Here is a 25487-nt window from a genome sequence, read left to right as displayed (position 1 = left end):
GACTGAGGCAAAGAGGCAAAGAAGGAAGGCCCACAGCCAGGGAGACAGACCAGGGAGAGACTGCACTTGCTCCCAGTGTGGAAGGGATTGTCACTCCCAAATCGGCCTTTTCAGCCACACTAGATGCTGTTCCAGAACCACCTTTCAGAGCGCGATACCATAGTCTTTTGAGACTGAAGGTTGCTAACATGTATGTCTTTCAAGAACCGCACAACATTTCAGATGGATCTTTCATGGTGTGGTATCACTTCTGGCCCCCAGCTGCCTCCCACGCTGGCTGACAAGCAGCTCCTTCATCTTTCACTTGAAGGGCAGCCAAGAGACTTCTTCACTAACATTAAAGAGCAGGTATAATAACTCAGCTCAGCTTGTCAGCTTCTTCAAGGTCTCACCATTCGTGGAGCTGCCAGTGGCCTTGAACTGGCAACCTTCAGATGTTATCTTCAGGCTAATGGACGCTGTACCCTCTAGACCAGACCCCTTGCCCAAGATGTAGCTATGGTCTCCTTCATAGTTAACCACAACAGTGCCAATGATAGCCACCTTGCTATCATTGAAGGGTCTGATCCTATCCCCCCCCCCCCAGGACTGGCAGTGCATTCACACTGCTGGTGCAGGGTGCCATATGGCACTTTCCTGCCAGTAGGAGACACTCAGTGCCAGCGGAGAAGCCAGCACCAGTTGGTGCCAAATCTCAATACCAGGATGACATGGGACTGAAGCACCAGGTGGTGAGTACCCCTGTCAGCTGGCAGAATGACTTTTGGGGGCAAGGGGACAGAGGGAGGACTAACTGGGCCCAGAAGAGGAGTTGGGGCTTCTGCCGAATCCTAGGCCCCCTCCCAAGCTGAGCAGCCTGACACGGGCCTCCTTGGTTATGTACACACTGACTAGGGGACACAGATCTGAAGAGACCCATTGCTGCCAGTGGGGCTTTACCTGGGGTAAGGGAACAAAGGAAACAAATGTTCCCTTACCCTGAGGAGACATTGGTACCTGCTCTGGCCCTGTGGGATACAGCAGCAGCCATTTTGGTGCCGCTGTACCTCACAGCAGTGCCGGAGTTTAGGATTGAGCCACAAATAAAACCAGTTAAAAGTTGTTCTGCAAACTCTCCCAAAGTCTTGCATCTGTGCCATGCAAGACCAATATGACTAAGAAACTTCAGAAATGATGTAAAAAACTATAGGATACAGATAGCGCTTTCATTTTTTTTTACTGTCACAGAATATGTGCCACTACTCTTGCACAGCTCCATATCATAGTGGACTGTGACCTTAATACGCAAAAAAGAAGAAGCAAACCAGTCCCATTGCACTGCATTTTGAAATAAACTTTTGCAAAGGACTTTTAAAAAAAAAGAACATGAAGCCCTTTAACAACTCTAACGTCACAAAATGCTATAAAATCTACTCAAGGGCCCTAGGTTATATCAAATCAATACATGAATATAGAAGGGTAAAACTGGAATTAAATGCAAAATAAATATTTCCTTCTCCTATTTCCTAATGAGCATGACTCGCAAAAAACATTGTGAAGGATTCTTCCACAGTTTTACCTTCAATTAATCCAAAAAATTTAAAGAGACTAAGGGCAAAATCCTAACCAGGTCTACTCAGAAGTAAGTTCTATTTTGTTCAGTGGGGCTTACTCTCAGGAAAGTGCAGTTAGGATTGCAGCCTAAATTTTAGAGAACAAGTTTAGAGCTTTATTTTGTAGCCAAAATAGTTATGCAAAGATTAGGAGGAATCTTGGTAGAAGAAAAAAGCGACATAGAAATAATAATCTTTTTGAAACAATGGCTGCGTACATCAAGATATATTACCTGGGCTAGGTTAGTTTAGATTTCACAGGGAATTGGCAAGGCTATTTGAAATAATCATTACATTTTGTTAAAAGTGCACAAGAGAATGAGGGCCAATTTATTCAAGGCATTAGCAGTGTGCGGTTGCTACTGCCAAACGCCTTCAAAATATTTGGCTTCCACTCAGCTCCCATAACATGTAAAAAAAAAATGCTGCCCACATATTTCAGTCATGCCAGTTTGTTAGGTCCATGCCAACTATCACTATGTGTACCAGGGTCTCTTTTCTTTGTAGGCATAACCATGCAATACGGCTGAACATGCGTAAACTTTGTCAGAGTGACACTGGGTGACAGTAGCAGCTGCATTGCTAAGACAATATGGAGACTGGTTCTTGGGGATTAGGAGAGCTCTAAAAATATTTTTCAAGGCTTTTTTCAAGCGAACCAAGTATTATACCATGACATAATAATACTGTACGACAGTATTTCTCAGACTGGGTTGGGACTTACTAGGTAGGTTGCCAGCCAATTTCAGCTGGGTTCCCATTCATTTCATTTCAATGTGTATTTTAGTTTTAATATATTTTTAAACAGATCAGCAACTGCTTGGGAGGGTTAAGATTTCTTTATTTTATTCTTTTTAAATACAGTATTTTAAATACATTTTTAAACTTATACTTATTGTTAACTTCTAATTTACTTACAGTGCAATCCTATCTTGCACTGGAACAGGTAGGCCACGAGGCCTGCGCTGTACCCAGCGCCCAAAGTGGCTCAGCCAGAGAGAAAGGGAAACTCTTCCCTTACCCCCAGGTAAGCCACCATAGCCCCAATGGGTCTCCTGGGACTTGCGCCACCTCTGGAGGTGGCATAAGTCTGAGGAGAGAGGAACAGCTTACAGCTGGGAACGGGGGCTAGGATCCAGCATATCTGCCAGGTCCCACACCTCCCGCTCCCTGCTCGCCCGCCCATCCCTGGGATCACTCTCCCCCACCCGGTAATGCCTCCCTCCAGCCTCCTCCTGAGAGCTCTGTGTCGGCCGAGCTTGGCTGACACATGGCTCCCTGTGAAGTTGGTGCAGAGGCTGGATTCAGCCAATGTGGGCTGGCGTGCATCCCTGTGCCAACCCAATCAACTCCCTAGGACTCCTGAAGGACTCCTAGGACTGCACCCTTAATTAGATTAGATTTTGTTGTATGGTGGGTGTTAAACCTTTTCCTGCTCGATGATGTCACTTCTGGCCATGACATCGCTAGCAGGGTAATGACATCACTTCTGGTGTATCCCAACAGATTGTCATTCTAAAAGATGGGTCCCAGTGCTGAAAAGTTTGAGAACCACTGTGTTATGAAATAACAATGGCTTTCTTCTCAACCAACATACCAAATCTGAAGATAGTTATGAAAAAAATGCTTCCTCTTGAACAGTATTTCTCAGACTGTGGGTCAGGACCCACTAGGTGGGTCACAAGCCAATTTCACATGGGTCCCCATTCATTTTAATATATCAAAAATAAAATATGTGACAATGCTACTGTCTAATGTGACTGCATTTGAGGAAGTGTTACAGACCTGTACTTTTAGCAAGCTACTATGTATGAACAATGATAGTCAATGGCACTTACTCCTGGGTAAGTGTGGGATTGTTAAAAATTTTCCTGCTTGTTGATGTCCCTTCCAGTCATGACATCACTTCTGGTGGGTCCTGAGAGATTCTCATTCTAAAAAGTGGGTCCAGGTGCTAAATGCGTGAGAACCACTGCTCTAGAAGGACACGTTGCTTTGTCAGAAATGTGAATCTTTCCTGTTGTATTACAATAGTACCAGGAAGAGGTGCAGACACATCCACAGGTGCCTGTGTACAGTTCTATTTACTATATAGACTAATGGTTCTCACACATTTAGCACTGGAACCCACTTTTCAGAATGAGAATCTGTCAGAAACTACCAGAAGTGATGTCATGACCAGAAGTTACATGATCAAGCAGGAACATTTTTAACAATCCTAGCGGCAATCCTACTCACACTTATTCAGGAGTAAGTTCCATTTACTATCATTGTTAAAAGAATATATATAGCAGCTTGTTAAAAGTACAGGTTTGTCACATTTCCCAAAATGCAGTCACATAGCATGGTAGCATCAAGTCTAATATATTAAAAATATTTTTTTTAAAACATTAAAAATGAATGGGGACCCACCTGAAATTGACTCGCGACCCACCTAGTGGGTCCCGACCCATAGTTTGAGAAACACTGGTATAGACAAACTAATCACAAACATCAGTGGTGTTTTATTTAGTACTGTAGTACATGCAAGACTTGGGTCCATTTTGCTAGTGGATCTGGAAATAGCACACTCAGGGCACAATCCTAAGCAAGTGCCTGGCTGACGCAAGTCTCTTCTGCAGGCCTGGGAGGGTCACAAATGTGCCATAAAGCACTTTTGCACCTCCGTGGTAATCGGCTGGGCTGCACAGGGATGTCTGTAAGGCCACAGATGCCAGATCCAGCCTCTGTGCCAACAGGGACAGGTAAGTATGAGCTGACCAAGCTCAGCCAGTGTGGGGGTCTGGTAGGGAAGGGCGGGGAGGAGGTGGGAGGGGGCTTTTGGGGGTGAGGAGGAGGAGGGAGGGGGCAGTCTTGTGGACAGGTGGGGAGCAGGAGGCAGGGCCAGGATCCGACACTTATGCTGGATCCTAGCCCCATTCCCGGCCAGCCTGGGCCACCCCGGGCTGTTCAGATTTGCACCACCTCCATAGGTGGCATGGATCTGAGTAGCCCCATTGGAGCTGCTGCAGTGTTTTCCAGGGTAAGTGGAATTATTTCCCCTTACCTGGGCTGACCTGCAGTCAGCCTGAAACTTGCTCTGGTTATACTGCAAGCCCACTGGCCTTCCTGTTCCAGTAAAAGTTAGGATTGCGCTGTCATGTATGCAGCAGTTCTAGCAGATCCAACCAGTTTTCACACATGTACTCTTTCCCCAGTTACTAGTACTCACACACACCACAAATCATACTGGGAAGATCTGTGTCATTGGTCATATCACAAGCTTCCACCTGTCTGAACATCCATGCAAGCACAATGTTGTATTCTGCACAGAGAATGCAATTCTAGGACAGTCTACTCAAAAGTAAGCCTCATGGAGTTCAAAGAAACTTACTCCCAGGAAAGTTCATTTAGGATTGCAGCCCATTTAGGATTGCAGCCTAATTGAATTACGATCATTTCTAGTGGATTTTACCTGAGTTGGATAAAGTGAAATCCAAGCCTGGTCTGCATATGTGTATGAAAAAAATCTATGCATGCAGCCAGATCATACTGACTCCTAAAGGCCAAGAGTTTATGCCATTGGCTTGTACATCAAACTTCAAGAGGGAGGGTGTGTGTGTGTGTGTGTGTGTGTGTGTGTGTGTGTGTGTGTGAGAGAGAGAGAGAGAGAGAGAGAGAGAGATCTGTGTAGAAAACCAAACCAGGCTGTCACACCAATAATATCTTCTTTTCCTACTTCCATGCCTATCAGGCAGGCTTAGGAGACCTGGAAAATCCTTGGGAATCCTCAAGAGCTGTCTTTCTGTGGAGGGTCATCACTCAGGTGTATCACTCACTATCTAACCTCCATGCATAAAGCTAAAGGCTTTTGAGTGGTTAAGTCTTTTTGTAAGTTTTGTTGCAAAATGAGGAACTGGGCTACAGTCTTGACAGAGGTATACAGACATGAGCTTGGACAAAACTAGAAGAGTAATGAGCGCACAGAACATTCTGCTGCAAACAGCAGTACATGTGAATACTCCCAGCAACGCTATCTTACCTCAGTTAGTATTCCTCTGGCAATCTCCTTCTCAAGAGATCCAGGACACTTGTTATCCAGTATCCTCTCGAAATGTGCCGGTCATCCCTATTTGATTCATAGGGTTAGAAAGCTACAGAATGAGCATCCGGTGAGGCATATTACATTCCCTTCCAACAGTTTTCTGATGGTGTATATTAGATATAATATTAGATACTTCTCAAATGCTTAAATTGCTTTGCCACTAACAGATGTGCTAAGAGAGAAAGGGAGAGGATCTGCCCTTTGCAGAAACATGAGCTAAAAGGTAATGAGCCACCAAATAGCTACACATTCAGGGAGGAAAACTCCTGCATGATAAAGGAGAATTTTCTGCACAGTGGCTACCTAATTGCTTAGTCCCTGTTAAACAAATAAATTCATGGGCTGAGTAGATAGCTAGTCTATTGTCAGCAAAGTATGTTAAGTCCTTTATAATTCTCCCCCATGTCAACTGCATCCAGTCCTGCCCTTTGCTTTTTACAATTGTTGCTTTTGTATTTAGAAAAAAAAGAATTTTTTAAAAGTTAGAACAATTGCATTGTATGTTCAAGAGTGAAAAAGGGGATCATGGGTTGGGGTGGTGCTGTTTTTTCTTGAACTTTCATTATGATTTAGAATTATAACCCTTATGATTGAATTTGATGATTAATGTGGGTGATATGTTTTGCAGATACTCTGTACCTGTGTACCTTCATTTACCGCTGATGCTACTTCACTTGCTATTTGAACTGAGACAAACCTTGCTTCTTTTTTCCCCTGCAGCTATAGGGCAAAATGTTATTATTATTCTTGTTGCTATTATTACTTGCTATTATAGTTAGGAGGAGGAGGAAGAATTTGTGAAGGATGGATGCTGAGGAACTGGAACTATGTAGACTAGGGTAACGCCTATAGAACCTAATTTCTAGAAATGCTTGCTAGTTCTAGAAGAGCTCATTATTGTTCACTGTTGGAAATGACCATAATTCATCATTTATATCCTACTCAGAGTGGCTTGTGTGATGATCTCACAGTTTTCCCATCCAGGTATTAATCAGTTTCTATGACAGCATTGAGTGTAACCTTTGCAAATGAGTTACTCCATGTCTATTCTTTTGATTCACCTCCGATTTTAATTGTAAAACAATCCCAAATAGAAAATGGATGGTAACGCACAATATAAAACTGCTAGTTATCCAAAAAGGTTAAAATCCACAAAGGGAAATTTCTGAATTAATAAATGAATACATCTATCCAGTGGAATGAGTGGAAAGCAAAAGAACAAATACAAATACAGAGAGGGGTGTGTGAGAGGGAAGGGAAGAGAAGGTAACATGAAGGTATTGCTTCATGTCATTAAAATGAGTTTGTTTTGATCTTGTTTCCATGGGAATTTCCCAGTGTTACGCTCTCACATAAGCAAGTACTCCTGGAGACTGTGAAGTGAGAATACAGATGTGCGAGGTGGAGGCAACAGGGCATCTACTTTCAGAAGCTCTCCATAGTGCAACATGGTTTAGGAATACATTAAATCAGTTCCAAAGCAGGAGGTTTTGTGAATATAAGGAGGGACTGCCCCAAACTACAAAGTGACTTTGTGCTTGCACTTCCCAGGGCTCTAGTCTCCCCAGGCCACCATTCATTTTGGATTCATTCTCTCTGTGTGTCTGCAGATAATGAACAAAGCAGAAACCAGTTGTGTCTATGTGGATATATGGCTACAGATCATTCTGTATATCTTAGGAAGGGAAAGCCCTAAGATTTTTAATTTTTTTAATCATCATTGTATTAGATTACAATGCCTGTGGTCTGTTCCTTCATTTTATTTTCCCTAAATTTGTTTGTTTTATTTAAGGGAATTTATATTCTTATTTTACTGCAAATATACAATGGTATCTCTTGGATGTGGTATAATTTTTACTCTTGTGTATCTTAATGTAGATTTTCTCACCATTCTTTCATATCGCTCTCTTGACACATCTTGACCCACACACCTTACAATTCCCCTGCAGTATTTTGCTCTTTTACTTTTCACCTTCCCTGCAACTATCTCTGCTTTCTTCTGTAGACTCAGTTTGCACAGGACAACGGGTCCTGGACAACTAAAAGTGTGGATTTCCCCCCCCCCCCAACTTAGGGTAGCACTACATGTTACAATTGCTGCAGAATTATGCCCATTTATTCTATAGCAAATGCAAAAAGTGTGCCAGCATCACTTGCTTGGATTAAAGCCCTATACTGGGGCTACCAGCTACTCCCAAACCTGCTGGAAGATGCACTGGGTGCTACCTATACCACTGGTACTGTAAGTTGAAAAATAGCTGCCTGACACACTTGTACACATGTGCACATGATGCCAGTGCATGTAGGTGAGTGTGGCCCAGGCCAGTCTCATGCTGTTTTGCCTGGGCTGATGGCAAAGAAGGCATCCAGTCCCACAGGCCTTTAGAATGACCTGGCCAGGAGATCCATCTGATAGGCGAGGGTCTTTGACCAATACCAACATGGCCAACCCCAAATGCCAACTTCTGTGCGGAAGTATTACTTCTACACTTGAAGTGTGAAATACAGAAATACTAGCAGGTGCGCATGCTACATGCTCAGGTATCCAAATACCTATGCATGGAAAACGGGCCCAATCATCTTTCCCAAATGCATACACATAAATGTTGAAAGATACATTTCTATACATATAGTACATTGCTGCAAAGAACACCACTGTTAATTCTGAGTAGCAGTTCCGCCCTCATGTATTAATGACATTTGCAGTTTCTCGTTTAGAAAGATTTTATAGGCCTTTAGGCTGCGGAAACTTGAGGCTGGGTCAGTTGCACAACCGTCTCAGCATGTCTCAGCTAACCTGTGCTGATTTCTGGCAATTCAGCCCATAGCAAGTGCATGCAGGGCCACATACTGAAGTTTTACTTTTGATATTCCTCCAAAAACCACCCAAAACTTGGGTTAGCAGTAATGCTGTGCTGACTATTCTTGATATTTTAGTGTTTGATAGAAAGTAGCAATTTGAGTAATAGAGTACTTTTCCTGAAAAGTACTTAGATTGTGTGTATAAACTTCTCTCTCTTTTTAAAAAATGCTGTTACAGCACCACTGTTGCCTTGGCTTGAGCTACTTCGGCACTGTTTCTTTCCTTTGGCTTTTATTTCTTTCCTATATTAGCCACGGGGTAAGATCCCACCCAGTGAGGGATCACACAGTGAACAGGACGATGTCACAACATTAGGTAGTCAATGAGATTTATGGTCCTCTTGGAAGGTGTGAGAGGAATTAAGAGTGAAGGGAATGTAAAATTTAAAATGGAAGTTATTACTAGGAATACTGAACAATTGCCAAGGAGAAGTGCTTTTGGCAGTGCTGAAAAGGTTCAGAATAAATGGAGTCGTTTCAACACAGTTCTAGTTAGTGGTGATGTGCCAGAAGTAAATTCTGTGCCAAATGCAACTTCTGGTGGTGAATACATGGAATGGGAGTCATCATGGGGTAGTATTCTGCTGCCACTGGTATGCATTAAATAGTCTTCACTTTTACTTTTCATTCTGTGAAACATGTTGAAACATTTTAAAGAATGCTTTAAAATTTTCCTAGTCCTGTCCTGTATCAGAAATAGGATTGATTAGGCTACTAACACAAACTGCTATGCATGCAGTGCTTGTAGAGCAGTCATTGTTTGCTTGCTTCCTCGTTAGTCTTATCACTGAAGAATGCATACATAAAAATTACGTAAAAATCAGTTGTGTGTCCAGATCATTAGCAACCAGATGCAGCTCTAGCTCCCTCCAGTACATTCTGTCCTCCTTCAGCCATGTGCACTACTAGCTGTGGGAGAAGGAAGCAGTGCGGGAGCACTGTTGACTGCTCTACAACCGTGTTTCTGTACGTTAGTTCCCTGCTGTACCTCTTTGGCTGGTCCACCTATTGGAAGTACCACAGGAAGTAACTGGCAATGATATCGTCACCAGTTACTTCTGAATTGAGGCCAGATACAGTGTAACAAACACTGGTAAGAGGCTCAGGGCAGGCAGGAGGGCTTTTTCAAGCCCACGTAAAGTGTGCTCTGGAGCTCTGCCCGCCTCCTACCGCTGCTTGTTGCATTGTGTGGCTGGTCTTGCTGCTAGGCAGCCAGGGTCTGGAATTCCACAAGTACCACTAGACACCACCTCAAGTACCATTGGTTGAGAAACACTGCTCTACAAGGCATTCTGCGTGCCCGCAGCAATAACACCACTACGGGATTTTCCTTCCATATTGTTTTTTGCTTCTTTCAGCCATGACTGCTTATCCCCCATTTCTAGTGAAGTTGGAATAGAAAATTACCAGCACAGCAAACAACTGGTGAGGACTGGCAGGAAAAAAACAGTGTAGCAGCCAGGGGAAGTATTACGGAAGTATTTGTGGAAGAAACAAAAAAATGATGGAGGTGCGAGTTTAAAAAAAAAACCAAAAATGGCTGGTTTGTTTAAATGGGGAATGGGTGGTGTTGGTTAGGGATGGAAGAAATTTAGGATGAGCATAGGTTACTAGAATTACTGTTGTGAGTATGTTAGCAGAATGGCAAGATGTAAGAGTAAAGGAGGGCAAATCCACAATAACAAGGTAATGGCAAAACCTATTGTACTAGCACGGGCACTGAGATGGATAGAATGATCATCCAAGTGGTTTAACAGTTGATTCTTTATATAACTGAGGAAGACTTAAGAGTAAGAGTTTCTCAACTGAAAATGGAATGTGAGGTGGTCAGTCTCAAGGGTACCTTAGGTAATAGGCAGGCAGAAAGGAGCAACAAGTCAGGTGGGCAAGAGGTCAGCTGATACTCTGAGTGCAGCAGTAGGCCCAGGGGACAGTTTGTCAAGATTGGGAGAAGGCAGCAAATCTGTGAGTGTTGTATCAGCAAGTGGCACTATTCTAGTGTCACCTGGCTTCCCAAGTTGAGAAGAATTCCGGGTTGCTGTGTGAATATTCTTGCTGGAACAGCCTTCAGAACTTTCCTTTGATCAACTGTCCTGGTGATGAACAGTAATAGGACAGTAGAGTCTGATGTACAGAGTTACAGGATGCAAGTTGCAGACTTCACTCTAAACTTGTAGTTGCAACGAAATCCTGGCAGTTGGAAATGTGGAAAGAAGGAAGGCTAGTTCAAAAACCAGGTGTAAATGTAAATTTAATGAATGACACCTTTAATTAAGGTGTCACAGGATATAAGTGATGCATGATTCATTGTAATACGATATGAATATGTAACAAATACAGTTTTCCATTGCTAGTGTTGCATTTCACTATCTGTGAATGTTGCTTGTGACTAGGTGTTATTGAATAATCTGGCTGATTTATGCAGTTATACAGAACAATATTTTACATGCATCTAGAGAAAGACATTTAACCAAATGCATTGGGTTTTTTACTTGCTTTTTTTTTCCACTTCACTTTGGACCAGTCTGAAGCTTGCTTCTCTGTTATTCCTTCTGGGGTTGCCCCCCCTTCTCTCTTCCCCTCTTTTGCCTTTAATGCTAAAACTCAACACTGCCATTTCCTCCCTGAGTGATGCAGATCATTCTCATATTACAATTGGGTAGGGAGATAACGAGATCTGAAAGGTAGACTGGCAGGATCATAACAAGACTATGTTTAAAGATAAGAATATTGAGCAGTTCATACTTGCATCTCATCACTTGCCTTTCCATTTTGCTTTTCCAAGTTCTTTTCATGTTCATGGCCTGAATTTCTTTCATTACTATCTACTGCATATGCTGATTGAAAGTCTCTTATTTTCCTCTTACGATTTGATAGAGCTTTTGGTGAAAATCTGAATACGCGCTTAATTGACTTAGGACCCAATTCTATGCTTGGCTGATCCATGTGATGCAGTGACACCAATGCAGCCTTCACTGCATCCCCTGGGCCAGCTGGGAACCAGGCAGGAGAGGTAAATAAATTTTTTACTTACCTCCTCTGCAGCTCCCTGGTATCCAACAGGGCTATCTGGATCTATCTATGCCAGCTCTTTTGCTGGCATAAATCTGGTAGATACTCCAATCCCAATCCTGGCCTGTCCTCGAACCACCCACCCCCCACCCAGCCTGCTGTTAGGGACATCAGTGGTCTGAAAATTAGACAGCAGACAGAAATAGGGACAGTTCATCTCTTTCTTTCTCTTAGAACAACAGACCTATCCATTATAAATTAGAAACATGGTAAAATTCTTCTGTAGATCTAGATGATGTTTCTCTTATGTGCTATCATAAGATCAATGAAGGAAGCCTTCCTGAATAAACCACATACAAGCCAAGTCTGGATAGCACAGAAACAAAAGGATGAGGCCAATGTCTTCTGTCAGGCCTGACCTGTCACAAATCAATGGGTCCAGGTTGCCCTTGCCTGAGTCTAGCCACACTTGACTTGGGTAATCTGGGAATTAAAATGGCACTGGTTCCAAGGAAGACCAATGCTGCTGTGCTCCCTAGCAAACAGTAAGTCAGTGATTCTCAAACTGGGGCATTGTGGCGTCCCCTTCTGCCCCCTTAAGGGAAGGGGGGGAGGCAGCTACATGATCAGCAGAATTGCATGGCTGTTGAGGGGAGCAGGGGCTTGCTTAGACTTATCAGAGCCTGCAGCAGGCTTCCAGGGCTACGGGGAGCCCCGTGCCAGCCTCCGCAGGGCTCCCCAACATGTGGAGACAGTGCAGATAACGATCGCAACCCACTTCTGGTTTGTGGTTACGAAACCCGAAGTAGGTCGCAACTCTTAATTTGACCGTCTCTGCAGAGGCTGATGCAGGATTCCCCACACCCCCAGGAGGCTGTTGTAGACTCTGGTAAGTCTAAGCAAGCCCCTGTGCAACTTGACAGCGAAGTGATTCTGGTAATCGCGTCGCTGCCTCCCCCCTACTCTGCAAGAACTTACAGCAGGGCTCAAACTTCCTCAGATTTTGAGAACTGCTGCAGTAAGCTACCTGACAATCAGGGGAGCAGCAACAGAGGGCAGCTGTCCTTCAAATTGCAGTCATGGCATGAATAACTCCTCTGCGCTCTGACATGCAACCTGTATGTGTGCCTATATGAGTGAGGAAAGAAGGACGCAGGTTTTGGTTGAATCTTACTGGAATTCTCTATATGGGTGCTGCCCCTAAAAGCACGTGGATTGTACCCCTCACTTTAAAAAATTTAATTTATACTTCTTTACAATCAGATAGCATAATCAAATGTACTAAGCAAATATTTGGATCTGCACAGGATAGCTGTATGACAATTTCATATTTGTATGTCGGAACCAAGTGAGATGACACTCAGTCAGAAGCAAGGCCAGCACATGCCCACAATCGCATCCTGCCATAACCCTTTCCTTCAAGGCTACATTCTGATTGATAGACTCAGGATAACACCAAACGTGAGAGCAGAGAAAATGCATTCCGTTCTGTCATAGACGAGAGCATGACAATTCTATTAAGAACTTCAAAATGTGACTCAAGATGCTCTTACTTACAAAGGCATAAAAAGCAAGCAGAAATTTTCACACCCTAAGAGGTCCTGCATGACTGAATTGCAATAACATCGCTCTATGTACATTGGTCTGCTGCTGTGAATGAGCTTGAGGATTAAAAGACCTGATCTTACTTCACCCTCCTTCAGCAATCATCTTTTAAAATTCAATTACTTTACACAATATATTCCAAGCTAAAGAGAAATATCTGCCTGTTTTACAACATATGAAGGCCCCTCCCCTCAAAAAACTTACATTTCATTCTATTAGCTACACCATAGCTGCAGATTTTTCATTATGTGCAGGAGAGGATTTTCGTAAGTTCCATTTAAGCTTATCTTTTATTGGGGGGGAAAAAATGGCAAAGCCAGTCTATTCTGGGATTTAAAACTACTTCTGTCATAGGTATACCATATATTAACAAAGAAATTTAAAATGTAGAATGTATGGGTAGATTTTACAGTTAATATTGCCCCCAATGTATTTTAATTTATGTTGTTAGCAAGTTATTGCAAAGGAGTCTTATTCACATCTACCTCTTACCTGTAGTCTAACCACTTTATGCAGGGATGATGTAGTATTGCTCAAAAGAAGATACTGGATATCAGGAGAGCAGCCCAATCCTACAGATTTTCTGCTAAAATGCACATGTGGCTTGTACCACAGCTGCTAAAGCAGCATCTAGTATATGCTCGTGGGATGAGGCCATTCAGCTTGGTCCTATTTGCTCGTTTAGCAACAGAACTCCACCAGAAGTGGTGCTGTATGGGGTGCCTGGCAGCCTAGCAGTCTCCATGGGCCAACAGCTGTTTATGAGCCTGTGCAAGCACACTCTGTCAACAAGCAAGTGAAGCAAGCTTGTTCCAGCTTCTGTCCCTTCTCTTGTGTCCCTTCTTGAGTAAACTGTGTCAGAACGACAGCTTGCATTTTGGACTGCAAAAGGCTCTAATTTGGAAGGTGTTATGGAATTATTAGGGGATTTTCTTCCTTAGCCATCCCCCCATTTAAGATATAAGATTGTAAATTGAAATTGTAAGATGACCTAAATTCCCCCATCACCAATGCAGCATGTGCCATAACTTAAAGGGCGGAGCAGTCCAGAGTTGTCTTTGAGGTAAAGGAAATTTTGTTCCCCTATTCCTGGACAAGACTCCATTGCCCCACTGTCAGCTATTTTGCTGACTCAATTCAGGCTTAGCCAGCAGCAGCAGCCCTCCTGCAGCACTGGTTTTTTGGGGGAACAGACTCAAAATGACTTCTGGCAATGTGCTGTGCATGCCACCACATAAGCCTTTATGATAGCAGAACTATCAACTAACGACTGGGCTGAATATTAAATAAACAGAAAAAAATTATCAAGGAATAACTCTTGCTATTATGAACATAAATATACAGTGGCTTTGGTTGAATGGGTCCTGGGATCATTTAAATGGCATTTGTGATGCTGGCTATTAATAGTCCTTTCCTCTTCCACCTCCACAGTAATTGCATGAAGCTGAAGGCAAGTTACGTTGGAGCAGCACTAATTGCTTCTGCACTTCCAGCAGTTTGGCTGCATTCAGCCTTCCCAGCACTGGCACAGGAACACTAGGTACACTGGGATGTTTAAGCACAATTCTATGAACTGCCTTTGCCAGCACACTGGCCAACACGATCAGGCCAGTAGGGTAGATTTGGCCTGGCAAATGCAATGTTTCCACTCTGGCTGGTTTCATGAGAATGAATGAGTCATTGTGAAATATTGATCAACTGCAGTGCTTATTTAACTTCCCAATTTAGCATTTTGACAAATGCTCTCCATTCATTTTGCAATATTTTACTTTCAACTGAACTTTACTTACATTGCCTTCATAAGTTTTATGTGACGGAGCGTTAGCTAGGGAAGTCAATATTTGGCATAGTGGTGTGCACTACTTATATACTTTCAGAGATCATTTTAGTGATCTATTTTAAGAGATGGATTGTGCAAACCTCTGCTATTTTATTAGAGCTGTACAACCATGGTGGTTTAATAGGAGTAGCATGAGAATTTAATGTCTTAAACCAAAGCTAGAATCAACACTCTACTGTAAAGCTTGCATTTAGCTTGTATTCTTCCTGTTTCAGAGAACAGCTAACCTAATAGGAGTAGCAGAAACTTTCTTCCTCTCTCATTTGACTTATGGATGAGACTTAAAATTGATTCTCTGTCAAGTAAAGCACCAAGATCTGAGGAAATATATGAAGACAATTTGATATCCCTGAAACAACTCTCCAGTGTTCTTACACCAAAAAGGAGGGGGAAAATCACTTGCAATTCAAAGCTTCTGAAATGGTTTCTAGGGGACAGCTACAAATCCCATTATAGTCACAAGAAGACTTTAATCATAGTAAAATCAGGACCCAGATTTTAAAGTCTGATGATCAGCCCTTAACTGCAGTCAGCCAAAAATATCAGTCTTCTATATTAACTCGTGTAGATACTAGAAAAAGAAAACTACAAAAATAACATGCACAGACTATGATATTTCTTTCTCACTTTTTTACATGACTTCAGTGATCTATTTTCCATATTTCTTTTCATATAATTAGTGTAGTACAGCATGCAGAGCTCATACCAGGTTGCTGGGGCCCCAGAGAAAGCCCTACACTGGGCTCTAATGGCATCCTTTGCCTGCCCCCAATGCCACTGCCACTGGGAGCGAGGGATCAGCTATTGGGACTGAGGGATCAGCCAGGTGGTCCCTCTGATGGGTACCTTGCTCAGAACCCAACTTGACCAACTCCTGAAACCATCCTGACAACATGTTCTTAGGGCCCAATCCCCTACGAGCACATATCATGCTTGGCCTGCTACCTGCCCTGTACCACCTTACTGCCAAACTAGCTGCTTCAGCAGTGTGTCTGAGAGCCTCTCTCACATGTGCGGGACCTCTGGTCATTTGTGCTGGTGGCTCTGGTGCTCACAACAGTTGCATGTCATTCACACCATCAGACCAGGACTTAATAATAGCGCGTAATGAGATCCACCATTGTAAGTCCTGGATAAGATTGTGCTGTAAAAAAACATAGGGTCACTGTACAAAGATGGTAATTCCCTGTCAAATTATGTCTTCCCCTTCTCCTTCCATAGCATGTAGTACATGCTTGACGCAATATCTTGACACAATTACACTATGCCTTTACCTGCTGCTCTACTATATCATCTATTATTGTTGAAAAGGGTGGTGACATGCTCAGTATAATCACTTCCAGTCATGGAGAAATTTGTGCTGCACATGATAGAGAGTGAGGGGCAAACTCCACATTGGGTTGATGATTTTGGCAATAGCACAAATGTTATATTTTACAAATGTTTTATTTGTACAGTGAACCAACCAGAACAGCAGAATCAAGAACTATTGATAAGAATCAAGAACATAAGAACTCGTGACTATACATATATACATATAAGATGGCTACACATTAAACTACTGAGAAGGAAGGTGGATGAACAACACTGTGGCAACACATGAGACGGAATCCAAAGCTTTTCCACTACAGGGCCTTATGGATATTGGATCTGGCAAATTTAATTTAGTCTGTCTCACTTTATTGCAACATTGTTTCTAACCGCAAGATTATTAAACTACTTTGTACTATTGCTAGGGTAAAGTCAAATGTAATATAAAAAGAGGATTCACAACTTGTTTTTCTGCCACGCTGCAAGCCTGGCTTCATAGTTGAACTAACAGTGGAGCGAACTAGCAAATCAAATGCTGGTTTAAGCCATCAGGCTCACTCTTTCCCATCCTCTCTGTCTTCTACTCTGAGACAGTTTATACATTCTCTCTCTCTCTCTCTCTCTCTCTCTCTCTCTCTGTGCTGTCTCTTCCTGCTCCTCTCCTTGGGAAAATTTAACAAAGTACCCTGTAGCTGACCATTGAGATGCAAAGCTTCTCAAATGAGGCAAGCAAGCAGCGGCAAAATTTACAACTTGAAACAGTGATTGATTTAAGTAGACAAATTCTATGCCAGTTTCTGTGCTATTTATTTATTTATTTATTTATTTATAATTATAAACATCTGTATCTTGACTTTCCATTTTTTGTTAAAACATTAGGTGGTTCACAAGATATAAGACTGCAATAAAATAAACCAACAACAAAAACGAAAGATCAGTAGCAGCATATAAAATCATAACTAGCAGCATAAAACCATAATAGTTGCTTTGTCAAATGCCTGGAGGAAGAGGAAACCAAACATGAAAGAAGGCATGGTTTCTCTGGGAGGGAATTTCACCGTCTACAGAAAATATCTCCTGGTAGCCTCACGTTGAGTACACTGCAATAATCCAAATGAACTGCAAAATCATAAATGTGTAAACTTACAGTATTCGGATTGGACTTCTATAGGAATGGCAACACCATCCCAGTTGGACAAATGCATCTATGATCAGGTACCACGTGGTTATCCAGGTTCAAATATGATCCAAAGCACCCCCAAATCTGCAACCTGAGCTTTCCAGGAAAGTGCTACTCCATCCCCAACACTCTATTGTCTATCTGTACTGTATGTACAGGTATAACCTAATTATCCATGGATTTTTTTTACCTGTGGTTTTATCTCAACATGATGAGAAGGGTCCTTCACTTTAAAGGTAACAATAGCCTTGTTATTGCGAAAGAGGGCAGCTGGCTGACAATCCGTCAATCATTCTCTCTTCAGGCATTTAAAATAGCTTCACTCTGAGGTAAGTGACCCCTCCCTTCCCTCTGGGAACATGACAGAAAGATAATCACTTTGCATTGGGGAAAGGAGGGGTCGCTGGCTCAGAGTGAAGTCTTTTTAAGCACCTGGAGAGAGACTGATTGAGGGACTGTCTGCCTAATGACTCTGTCTTACATCACAGAGGTCAGCAAGGCTGTTTTTTAAATCACCTAGCAAAGGGACATTGTTTTTTAAATGGATTTGTTTGATGCCATTCCTGTGAGTTCTGGAAAAGGAACCCTCTCAAATAACAAGACTCAACCTGTAATTCCCAGACAAACTGCTTTACTGCCCAAAAGCATCTCCTGCATGTCAGGATGATTTAAATTTGTTTGCCTCCATCCAGTCCATTACCTAGACCAAAAGCTAGCTCAGGATCTAGATGGATTTCCTGGAATACAATGGCCAGAACAGATACAGAGGGGTGTCATATGCATACCAATGACATTGAATCCTAAGACACCAGAACACTTGTAAGTCCATGACTGTGTTCAGCCCCTCCCCACCGGGGTCCCAAGTGGGGTTGATGGGAAATCCGCAAGACTGCTGACTTGCGTCTTGCAAAGGACCACAAGGAGTGTTGACTGGCTTGGCAAAATCCATTTATTCTTAATACTCATTAGAGCTCCCAGTTATGTCACTGGGACCTCTGTCCTCCCCCTGGTGCATATAAAGTTCACAGTCCATACGGCTTCCCCAAGCTGGGGTAACTAAGAGTCTCAAGAGTAGCATTTGAAGAGTCCTTCAGGTGACCCGATCAGCAGGAACTGCAGCAAGGGTCACCACTGGGGCGGTTGTTGGGGCTTCGACATGGCAAGCAGGCAGGGGTTGAGGCCAGCACCCTGCTTCCTCTCCCTGGAGGTGCTTGCTGTGGTTTCCTGGGGAGTGCTCCTTGCCTTCAGGCCCAAGTCCCTTCAGGCACATCCAGTAGATAAGCCTCCTGGCAGACCCCCTCACTCCTTCCCCATGGAAAGGGGCTATCCCTCCTGTCCAGAGCTAGGGTCAGCTCTGGTCCCAAGATCAACTGTCCTCCAGTGCCTGCCAGAGTTGGTAGTCTTGCCCTGGACAGAGGGACAACTCCCACCCCTCCCAGGCAAGGGTCAGGCAAGTGGAAGTCAAGGAGTACACCAGAGCAATACCCAACTGTCCTCCAGGAACCTGAGACCCAGAAAGAGCAACCTCTTCCTCTGGCTGCTAGGCTCCTTATGAACCCAGCAGCTGGCCCCAATGGCTCCACCCTTCCAGCCATGTGATCAGCCTCAGGTCTTGAGGACTCTCAGGTCCTACTCCCAGGGTGACCCCATGCCTAGGGGATGGATCAAGGTAGTACTTATTCCCTACTCCTGAGGAGCCCTTTACACCCAAGGAGCCCCATGTTACTGAGGGCGCCTGTGTTGCTGGGGCCGGTCTCGGTGACACCACCCCATAAATCCATAACCCCTTGCTACCGATGGCACCTGCATTGCCGGGGTCTGTCCCTGGCGACACTACCCCATAAATCCATAATTCACTGGATAATGGTGCTTCTGAATTCCATCTTGGCCAGGAGATCCAGAACAATAGCTCAGTAAGTGGTACTGAAAGCTGCTTGGCAGGTCCAATAGCGTCAATTTTATTTATAGGTGCATACAAGATAGCTCATATGCCTTAATAAGACCAGAAATATAGGATAGTTCATTTGAGTCACTATATACAAAACATTTTTAAGTGTATGCTTGGTATTCTGTAAGTGTACACCTAAAAAAGAGTGTGAATGTGACAAACATGTACCTGATACAGGCTGCTGTGATTGTATGCAGCTCCTATTTGACTACACTCCTAAACAACTAAAGCAACCTAAACCTCTTTCTTAGTATTCATATCTGTGCTTTGTATGCTGCGACTAGTCATGAAGGACCACCTCATGCACACAAAGGTGATTTGTATCATTTCCGGACTCAGGAGGAACCAGAGCCAACCACAGGAGGGAAGGAAAGTCCATAATAACCCAGCAGTATTTGCATGGTTCATTGATTCTTTCCTTTTGTGAAATGAAATATCTAGCTGCAATTTTGCATGGCAGAAAAGCTGAAACTGATCTTTTTTTTCTCCCTATGGGATCATACATCTTAGCAGAGATAGTGATCAGAAAGGAACTTTTTTTCCTTATTATTTTATAGTTACTTCAAGTCTGTAGAATATAGCTTTCTGAAAGATAGCCAATTACTTACTGAAAAAAAAAACTCTTGCTTAGTCACATCTTCTGGATTTCTCGCCAAGAGTTTTCTCCCTGCCTGAATTTCTCATCAGGTATTATCAGTTAAATATTATTTATGGCTATGATGATGTAAGGCAGTGGTTCCCAAACTGTGAGACGTGTGTCCCTGGGGAACTATGGAATTTACAGCCCAATCCTAACCAACTTTTCAGCACTGATGCAGCTGCAATGCAGCCCTGAGGTAAGGGAACAAGCATTCCTTTACCTTAAGGAGGCCTCGGTGATTCCCCCCCCCCCCCCGCAGAATGCAGTTTCTGCCCCATTGGCATGGCTGCATCAGCCCTGGAAAATTATATAGGATTGGGCTGTCAGTCAAGGGAGCCATCAAATCCACATGAAAACCCACCACCCTATACAATGTATAGGATTGTATCCTTAATATGGAGCTGCAGTCAATGACTCAGTAGGTCAAGGGAGCTGCCTGTCAAAAATTGTTGGGAACCACTGATATTCACAAACATTTATATACATATATAAACATGTATATTCGCAAACATTTAGGCATTTTCAGACTCTTTTAAAGAAACCTGTTGAAATTTTTTAAGGACCATGTGAAATTGTATCCTGCTGGTGGCTGAAAAAAGCAGCAGCTTCTCCTGGCATCCCCAGAGGATATAGTTATGCGAATTGATAACAGGTTTTGTCATGAACATCATCAACATCTTAGAAATCTGCCTTCCAAAACACTGGTAACTTTATTCTTAACGCTTCCAAACTTCTGTTATGTTGTTCATCCCATCCGTCCACAGTCAGCAACAAATGGCAACTTAATACTGTTTGACATCTGCATTTATCTACCACAAATGGAGTTCAGAATTAGGTCGCAACCCGGCTGGTTCTGCTATGGGTAGAAACAATGAACAATTAACAATAATGAACTGACATGGGTTCAGGTTGAGGTGAGCGATTGTTCTGCAAATAAATGACTGTTCACAGCAGCTCTCGCTCACAAGAAAATTATGCAGTAGTCATGTGTTCTAACGGGATCACTCTCAAAATATTGCCAGCTACTTATACGACTCTGGTAACTGGATAAATATTAATTAGCATACAAACTGTATTTTGTATGCTATGCATCTGTAGCTTTTCTAACAAAGTTTTTCTCCCAATTCTATGAAAGATGTAGCAAAAGCCTTGATGCTTGAATTCCCCTCCACCCAATTAATGTGTTGGCAACCTTCAGTCTAGAAAGACTATGGTATCGCGCTCTGAATGGTGGTTCTGGAACAGCGTCTAGTGTGGCTGAAAAGGCCGATTTGGGAGTGACAGTCCCTTCCACACTGGGAGCAAGTGCAGTCTCTCCCTGGTCTGTCTCCCTGGCTATGGGCCTTCCTTCTTTGCCTCTTTGCCTCAGTCTGTTGGACAAGTGTCTTTTCAAACTGGAAAAGGCCATGCTGCACAGACTGCGTCCAAGCGGGCCGCTCAGAGGCCAGGGTTTCCCACTTGTTGAGGTCCACTCCTAAGGCCTTCAGATCCCTCTTGCAGATGTCCTTGTATCACAGCTGTGGTCTACCTGTAGGGCACTTTCCCTGCACGAGTTCTCCATAGAGGAGATTCTTTGGGATCCGGCCATCATCCATTCTCATGACATGACCGAGCCAATGCAGGCGTCTCTGTTTCAGCAGTGCATGCTTGCTAGGGATTCCAGCTCGTTCCAGGACCATGTTTGGAACTTTGTCCTGCCAGGTGATACCGAGGATGCGTCAGAGGCAGCACATGTGGAAAACGTTCAGTTTCCTCTCCTGTTGTGAGCGAAAAGTCCATGACTCGCTGCAGTACAGAAGTGTACTCAAGACGCAAGCTCAGTAGACCTGAATCTTGGTATGTTCCGTCAGCTTCTTATTGGACTAGACTCTGTGAGGACATCTGCAAGAGGGATCTGAAGGCCTTAGGAATGGACCTCAACAGGTGGGAAACCCTGGCCTCTGAGCAGCCCGCTTGGAGGCAGGCTGCGCAGCATGGCTTCTCCCAGTTTGAAGAGGCAGTTGCCCAACAGACTGAGGCAAAGAGGCAAAGAAGGAAGGCCCACAGCCCACCCTAATACTTCCTTTGCTTTGTCTAACCACTTCACAGGTCCTGAGCCGATACTGTACTCCAAACAATATTCTGATGATGAAAGCAAATATGCTTAAAATTATTACCACATAGTTCAACAATAATGACTGTGATTAATAGCAAGATCAGCAATTGCATTCTGATTCAGAATCATTTTACATTTTGTCAGTCCTAATCTGCAATGGAACAGGCAGGCTGTCTGGCCTGTGCTGTATGCAGCACAGGTTTGGTGCTGCCCGGGTTGCAACGCTGAGTAAGGAGATTTCAGTCCCCTTACCCCGAGCAATACCCCAGATAGCCCTACGGGGTTATATGGATCTGAACCTACAATTTTGTGGGTGCAAACCCAAGCAGCCCAAGTAACGCCACAGAAGACTTGGGATCCAGGCTGCACCAGCGCGGCCGGCCCCACCCACCTCCCGGCCCCACCCACCTCCCAGGCCCAATCCACTGTCCTCAGAGTTGCCCTCCCCCTGCCCAGAAATGCCCCCGCCTCTCTCTCTCTCTCTCTCTCTCTCTCTCTCTCTCCACCCTCAGCATGCACTTTATTGGTGTGGTTACATTGGCAGAAAGGGATTGGGGTAGGATTGGGCTGAAAGTTGGCAATTTCCAATAAAAAAACTGCATTGTCTTTTCAGCCTTAGACAAAAAGCCTGACAACAACAAGCAAGGGAGCAAGACAGAACAGTGCCTTACCCCTGCATGGATGGAGATAAAGACAATAAAGACAAGAAATATATTAAAAGTAGATTGTGGCTGCAGCTACATGGTGATACATTGTGATAGAAATGGCAGGCAGCCCAATCCTGAGCTGCCCGTTGCACGGGGCTGCAGTGGCGCCGAAAATGGCTGCCGCCACATCCTGCACACTCCAGGCAGCCGCCAGCAGCTCCTCGGGAGAAAGGGGCTTTAATTCCCTTCCCCCGGGTAAAGCGAATAGCCCCACAATGGGGCTACTTGATTCTACGGCAACCCAAAGGCCACCGTAGAATCAAGAGCCTCCATGTCGGAGGTTATTACATTACAAAGTTGGAGGAGACAGCCTGACATGGAGGCTCTGGAACTGGTGGAGTAAAGCTTCACCTGTCCTACCTCTCTCCCACCCTGTGCCCTCTCCTCGGAACGCCTCCCCATCCTCTCCCTGCGCTGGAACGCCTCCTCCCCACCTCCCCCCTCGCCTCCACCTACCTCTCTGTTGCTTGGCAGTCCGTGTGACTGCTGAGCGGAGGAGCTCCAGGGCTCACCCAGTGCATGCCAGCACCAGGGCCATGGCCTGTACATGTGCCTTATGGCATATTTACGTGCTGGCGGTGAGCTGGTGCGCTGAGCTCAGGATTGGACTCTGAATGACTTAACAATCCTCATATCTACTTGCCTGATATTCTGTCACAGGAGACTATGCAAAGCATAAGACCTCCAGTACCGTTATAATTGTAGGGAGAACTAACATTTTAGCAGCAAAAAGTGTTAAGTATCAAAGTAACAGATGAATGTTCCTCTCAAAGGCAATTTCACTAAATACCATTGATATTAATCTTTCTGACTGTTAATTACACTCTTTTTGATGTATTATCCCTATCTGACCTTTTCTTCAGAATTCTGGTGAATAAGTGTAGGACGGTCATGGAAGTTCATCTATGGACATGCAGGGAAGTAGCTTCTTTTTCAGTGTGATGGATAAAATGCGTTTGAGACAAAAATTCATGGGAACATGGTTAATTTAAGCATTAGGGTGATATTTCACTTAATTTACATTACATATACACAGGCACTCGCTTGCACACTCAAAAATCCATCTCAGAACAGAATACCTATGCTTATCTTATGCATCAAGGCCCCTTTGCTGCAACATTTCTTGGCTACATCAAGTTTTAATGAATTGTCTTAAAACTAGGCTCTGGGATATTACTGAAGAACTTAAACTTTTTGAACTAAAAATGTTGACCAGCAACATTTAAAAACAATTAGTAATGGCAGCCCTTAATAGAAGAACCTGAACCTAGGTTGAAAAGAGTAAGGGTTGGCATTCCCAAGATTAAAAAAGTAATGATTCTGCCACTAAACCACTTTTACACCAATCAATACTTCACAGCATCCAGATTTTATTAGATCCATTGAATAAGCAAAAGAAGAAGAAAACAAACCATGATGGGGGTGTATAAGGCTTTAAAAAAAGAGCCTTTTTATTAGACTCCTGAGAGCCAATTTCTATAAAAAGTCCAACATCAATTTATTTTGAGGAAGACTCAAGAACAAGAACAACACTCAAGAAAACAGCTACCACCTTGGCACCTGAGCATCCTCAGTGACAGGGTTAAATATTCAGGCTCTCTCATGACATTGCTATTTTTCAAAATGTAATTTTATTCACCAACTTTGTGCCAAACAGAATTGAGTTGACATAGTTAGCATTTAAGCTAACCGCATCACAGAAATTTAGCTGTACATCAGTCATCAGATGTAATTCGACTTCTTTGGCTCGTGCACAAGCCGCATACTTTAAGTTTACAAAATGAACACTATGTTGGCCTTGGACAAAACATGGTGCTGATGGGAATGTAGCTATACTGCACAGAGTTGGATAGTTATAGGAAGAACAGGTTTAATTATTCAAGTTTTTATTTGGTTATAAAGGCAAAGTCAACCTTTCAAAAAAAAGAATTACAACTTGCACACCTTTAGATGCATAATACAGGAAATGAAATCAACATGTAAATATTGAGTTGATATTACAACCCTGTGCAAAACTGTTGTGTTTTATTTTCTGTGTCCAAGCTGATACAATACAGTAGTATTTTAAAGCTTCCCAAATCAAGCAATGTGGGTTAGTATTTACATTAATTTCATGTCATTTTCACTGCAGTGTAACTTGACTTTATATTTGTTCTGACATTTTGTTTGTTCTAGATTGTAAAAGGATATGAAAGCTACTCATAGTAATTAATTCATAGTAATGCTTTTTCTAACGCTGTTACATTCACTTTTATGTCATCCAGTGTATTGTACCTAGTGGATTATGACTTCAAATGCAGGAAAGATACAAAAGCTTTCTATATTAACATCCAAGAGTCTAGCAATTACCATCCAAGTCTTTCAGTTGAGTTTGATGTTGGGTTTGAGCTCTGAGCAAGATACTTAAAAAGCAAAGAACCGTTACATTCATGCTATACTCAGGTGCTTTTTTTGCCCTTTTCAGTTCTTTTTCTTTCATTATATAGAAAAAGCTATATAAATGGGGCAGGGGACGGTGGTGCTGGAGACAGGCAGATTGGGCCTGGGGAGGGGGGCAAAATAAGCTGCACTGGTGGATACTGATTCCTATACCCCTTCCTGAGCCTGATCC

Source organism: Tiliqua scincoides, chromosome 2 (genome assembly GCF_035046505.1).
Source record: "Tiliqua scincoides isolate rTilSci1 chromosome 2, rTilSci1.hap2, whole genome shotgun sequence".
NCBI lineage: Eukaryota > Metazoa > Chordata > Lepidosauria > Squamata > Scincidae > Tiliqua > Tiliqua scincoides.
Note: the sequence above shows the minus strand (reverse complement) of the source record.